The 5620-nt window shown below is 43.5% G+C and overlaps 1 long non-coding RNA gene across 1 annotated transcript; it reads right to left on the bottom strand.

The window, feature by feature from the left end:
- Positions 1–482: 482 nt before the first annotated feature.
- On the bottom strand, positions 483–3745 carry LOC104671247. Its single transcript, XR_749264.1, has 2 exons — positions 3662–3745; positions 483–680 (listed from the first exon to the last, which is right to left on the bottom strand). It is a non-coding gene; the product is annotated as an uncharacterized LOC104671247 (long non-coding RNA).
- Between the last annotated feature and the right edge of the window lie 1875 nt (positions 3746–5620).

Below are 5620 nucleotides of genomic sequence, written 5' to 3'. Positions count from 1 at the left end.
TGCTCCCATGGGGTTGGAGTGTTGAAGTTGCCTCTTTTTTTTCTTTCCCCTTTTCACTTTGTGGATTTGTTATCTTCCACTAAGTGACTGATTTCCTTGGTCCCTGTCTGTGGCCCTGGCTTTCTTTCATGAAATGTCGTCATTTGCAAGGCAGCAGGCTGTGCCAGTGGCCTAAATTGAGACATACTCTCTTAGGTGGGACTCGCCTCCTGGGCAGTCTTCCATGACTCAGAGAGAATGACTACGAACCCTAGAACTGTTCTAGGTGGCCCCAGTCACTGCCACAAACTGCCAGCACTCTGGGTGCAGCCCAGCAGTGGACGCAGGTGTGTGGTGGCCCATTTTGTCCTTCCTTTTCCCTACAGCGCCTCCTAACACAGGAGCCAGGCTTGTCCTGCTTAATCTTTGCTGAGGGACCTAGAACAGAAATCCCCACCTCCTGGTCATACCAGGGCTATCGCTGACTATCACAAGAAGCTCTAGAAGTCTCTTAGCTCTGTTGGGAAGAAACAGTGAGAAGTGAACAATTCACTGGTTAAAAGGGTCCCCGGAGGACGCGCTTGGAGCGCTCTATCCTAGGTTAGGGCTTGGGTTCATTTCACTTCTCAGGGCTCCATAGCAGCATCTGAGCATCCTCCACTTCTCCATGGGGGCTCTGTTGGCTTTTGGCTTTGAATAATCTGCAAAAGACAGAAGAGGGAAGGAACAGATGGAAGATGAAAAGAGTTGAGGAAGTTAATGCACTACAGGTAAATCTTACCAGCTCCCCACCCCCCAAATCAACCTTTACAGGTAAATCTTACCAACTCCCCCCACCCCAAATCAACCTCGACTTCTATGGCCCAGAAATCTATCTCCAGGAAAATGTCAAAAATTTGTAGAAAGATTTACCTATAAGGTTGCTCATAGTGGCATTGTTTATAAGGGTAAACATTGGAACCAACCTAAATGTCCAGCTATAGGAGAAGAGTAATATAGTTATGATACACTGTGATCATTTAAATTGATTCTGTAGAAAAGTCTGGTAGACTTGGAAAGAAATTCAAGATATGTTATTGAATTAAATAGCAGTTTATAAAACAATATACACAGTATGAGTCCCTTTCTGTGAAAAAAAATGCATACATGCCTGAGGCCAAAACATCAAATGTTAACCATGGTTATCGTTCAGTAGAGAAATTATGGTTTCTTTTTATTTTCTCCTTTTGTGTGCATTTGTTAATTTATGATTCATGTGGCACTTTTTAAATGAGAAAAATGAGGATTTAAAAAATTTTAAGCAATTTTCTTTCTGGACTCTCAATACAAATTCCTTCTTGCAAAATACTCTCCTGAAATTGGGAAAGTTGGAGCCCACCCTACTCACAGACAATTTGTCACAAACATGAAAAGTTGTGCTGTGCTGAGTGGCAGGCCTCAGGCTAATTTTTTAGCAAATTGTTAGTGAAATACTTTATTATGCAGTATAATAATTTTACGGTATTATTGCATCTATCACTAAACACATATTGAGTGCCAATCATTTTGTCTTGTGAGCAAATTTTAAACGTTGCTAAAATGGCCATCATGTTTTATTACTTCTTTGTTTCTGCAGAAGTTGTTAAACTATCAATTTATAAAGCAGTTTAAACAAGCAAGCAGAAGGTTTCTTTTTTTTTAAAAAAAATGTCATCCAATAATATATCGCTAGTAAAATAAATTAAAACTGGTTAATGCCAGGATCCACTTCTGAATATTTTAAAAATGCACATAATTATTTCTCATTTTGCAAATTTTTAATGTTCTAGTATTTTCAGATTTAACAACTGAACTTAAATAGTATGAGCTAATAACAAATAGAAACATTATACACAAGTTGGGATGTATTAACACATTATTTCCTTTGAAAAAATAATGCTTAAGGCAAAGATGTTGGATATTAATCAGGGTGACTTGTCCAAACGCCAGCACAATTTTCTACAGTGTAGAAAAGGCCTTGAGGGATTCTGTTTAGCTTCCCCGGGCCTCTGATCCCATCCACATAAATCTCCCACCATCTCTCTTTATGCCTTACTTCCTGAGATCTCCCTGAGAAAGGTTGAGTGCTAGCCATTCCTGAATGGCTGTCTATTAATCCTGAATTTCTCCTGGAGTCTCAGCTACTCAGCAGTCTTAGGCAGGAGGATCCCTTGAGCCCAGTTGTTTGAGATCCCATTTCTAAAGAAAACACACACACAAAATTTCTGTGCCCTGTCATCTTCCTGCCCCCCGTCTTCCCAACCGTGATGAAATCTCTAGGCATCTCTAGCTGCTGTGGCCAATTCAGAATGCAGCTTTCCCATTGGACCTGTGAGTAGGAAAAACAGGCTAGATTTGGTTTGCTACTCTTTTAATGCCCTGCATTTCTTTTCATAAGTGAGAAAAAAAGCTCATTAAGCAGGAAGCCTTTACAAAGCCAGACCCTCCAGTAAATTCATCACTCTGTACGCATTCTGTATGCCCCACAGCTCCCAGCATGACGTCTTAGATTCACAAGTACCAGGAATATCGCAACACTCCCTATTCTTTCTCAGGTCAGATCTGGGCACGAGCAGCTTGTCTTTGCTTTAATATGTTGTTCCCAGGGGCTAAGAGCATTCTAGGGCCAACCCCGTTGGGGTTTGGGTGCTTTGGAGACTATGAAGCGTCACCTTGCTGCAAACCTAACCCATCAGTACCAAAAAAAAAATGTTTTCTTAAAAAGTGAAAGATAAATGGAGATGCTTTTTACTCTGAATTCACGTTTACTGCCATTTAAAATAGATGTATTAAATGCATTCATTTGATTCTTTTAGGCTGTTAGTCTGCATGACAAAGGAAGTCAGTATTATACTTCTGAGTTGTCATTTTGAAAGTGTATGGAAATTTTAAAATAGAATGTTCTTGTCAACAGGGAGCAAAGCAGTATTTCTTTCCTCATTGAAATCCATCTAGAAGGGAAATCTGGGAAGTTCCCTATTCAGGCACCTATAATCGCCTGTGTTTCTCACCAACCAGTGGTGAAGAAGGAATCACTGGGTACATTTTTAGCCAAGTTGGGGCCTCCATGGACTCTTTTTAAAGAGAATTGCTGAGGCTTGGGGATTCCTAAGGAGCTGTTTCATTTCTGCACAGGTGTCCAGCTATTTTTAGTGCTGTCGAGGGAACAATATGACTTGGACAGAGGCATGCCAAAGGAATGACTCTAATGCCGGTATTTTGTATGAAGGTTTGGTGTTATTGTTCAATCAGGCCATTGTAAAAACAAGAACTGGTTTAATGTCCAGCCACTCCAAGGGCAGAAATAAAAGCCCACACCGTCCCTGAGCCCTCAGCTCCTCCCCAGCCTCATCCTCTCTCCCTCTGCAGGGTGATCATTTCTTTTCCTCCTTAAGCCATTTTGTTATTTTTCTTTAAACAGAAACCATTTGTTACTCTCTCTAAAGAAAGTCTCCAGTTTCCCTCAGGCTTTCTGAAGAATCAGAAAAATTATGGAAGACAAAGTGACGGTGTGTTCAACACCTCCTGCTGCTCAGGTGCTGGGTGGCATCTCCTTCGACACTGGCGTCAGCAGCCTCCCATCATTTCTCAGTCAGCGGCCACCCCAAAGGACAGCCTGATCACTCAGGGGGGTTGGCCGGCGCCCGGGGAGAGCCGCACTTACCCCCAGTCAGCTCCGGTGTTCTCAGCCCAGGGCCCCTCCTGTGACAGGCAGGATGGCGCCTTCCACAGCTTCTGTGGCTTTAGGCTTCTCCCCTCTCCCTTTATGGGATCCAGGGTTTAAAAGTAAACAATTCTTTCTCTTTCTGATAAGTCGCATTATTTATCGATTCAGTGGGGGAGGGAGGGCACGACCTTAGGCCACTAAGTCAGCATCACCTTTGGTCAAACAGACTCAGCAAGATTGGAAAGTCCATTCCTCTGCTGAGTGGGGGCGTGCGGCCAGCAGGCAGCCATGGAGGCCACCGAGGCAGAACAGGCAGGTCACCTGGTGAGTACATCTTCCCCTCAGAACCCCAAGTTCCAACCAGCTTAACGTTCCTCACAGGGAGACTGCCATGTATGACCTGGTCACCTCCCCAGATTTCTAGAGCCAGAAGAGTCACCAGTCACAGGAGCCTACTAAGATCCTTAGCTCATGCTATGTAGAGCTCTTGACCAATATTTGGAAGCCAATCCCATTCTCCTCTTGAACTGGTCATTTCTGACGTGGTTACCATGCATTCCTTTGTTCATGCCAACAATTATGTATGAAGCTCCTCCTTATCTGCTAAGCTCTGGTAATGCCACGGGGACCAAGACAAACAGAGCCCACAGTCAGGCAGTGAAGCAGGCAACATGTGAGTGCACGGACAGCAGAGGAGGCTGCTGCTCGGCCTAGCTGTATTCTGTTGTCGGCTATTATTATTGCTTTTTATTTTTTATTTATTTATTTTTTTGACATGGAATCTCACTCTGTCACCCAAGCTGGAGTGCAGTGGTGCGAGCTCGGCTCACTGCAACCTCTGCCTCCTGGGTTCAAGCAATTCTCCTGCCTCAGCCTCCTGAGTGCTGGGACTTCAGGTGCCCAACACGCCCTGCTAATTTTTGTATTTTTAGTAAAGACGGGGTTTCGCCATGTTGGCCAGGCTGGTCCCAAATTCCTGACCTCAGTTGATCTTCCCGCCTTGGCCTCCCAAAGTGCTGGGATTACAGGCATGAGCCACCATGTCCAGCCGCCAGCGATTATTTTTTATGTCTCTGATTATTTCTTTTCCTTCTCAGGGTCGTTTTGTTATTTTGTTTTTCTTTCTTTTCTTTTCTTTTCTTTTCTTTTCTTTTCTTTTCTTTTCTTTTCTTTTCTTTTCTTTTCTTTCTTTCTTTCTTTCTTTCTTTCTTTCTTTCTTTCTTTCTTTCTTTTCTTTCTTTCTTTCTTTTTCTTTCCTTCTCAATCTCTCTCTTTCTCTCTCTCTCCTTCCTTCCTTCCCTTTCTTTCTTCTTCTTCTTCTTTTTTTTTCTAAGGAAAGGTCTCACTGTCACCCAGGCTGGAGTGCAGTGACGTGATCATAGCTCACTGCAGCCTCGACCTTCTGGACTCAAGTGATCCCCCTGCCTCAGCCTCCCCAGTAGCTGGGACTACAGGTGCCCACACCTGGCTAATTTTTGTACTTTTTTGTAGAGATGAGGTTTCACCACATTGCTATTTTGCTTTCTTATTCTTTAAAAGGAAACTCCTCGTTGCTTTCTCTAGTAAACACAAATGCAACCTGAAGTGAGGTCTGGTCATTCCAGTTGATGATGATCTGAGGAGCTGGGTGGCCTTAATTTCACTAGCAGGTATTGTCATCCTGCTAGTGTCATACTGCCTGTTAGTTGTCATATTTCTTTTCAGGTAAAAATGAAAAACAAAATATACTAACGGCCTTTTTTTTTTTCTTGCTGAAGAGCTGAACTCAAGAAATGAGTCCAGGGAGTGGGTACCACTGTTTGTTCCTGTCATGCTCCCTAGGTTCCTGGGGGGACTAAGTTCCTTCAGGTTGCCTATGACCACCTGAGAGATCCTGCACACTTGGCCCTACAGAAGTCAGGGCCCTCCAACAGGGCTGAGGGATGGGCCTCCAGTTCCTACGGGAAAAGCCCAAAC

This window comes from Rhinopithecus roxellana, chromosome 21 (assembly GCF_007565055.1).
Source record: "Rhinopithecus roxellana isolate Shanxi Qingling chromosome 21, ASM756505v1, whole genome shotgun sequence".
NCBI classification, from domain to species: domain Eukaryota; kingdom Metazoa; phylum Chordata; class Mammalia; order Primates; family Cercopithecidae; genus Rhinopithecus; species Rhinopithecus roxellana.
The sequence above is the reverse complement of the archived record's forward strand: the minus strand, read 5'-3'. Positions and strand labels throughout refer to the sequence as shown.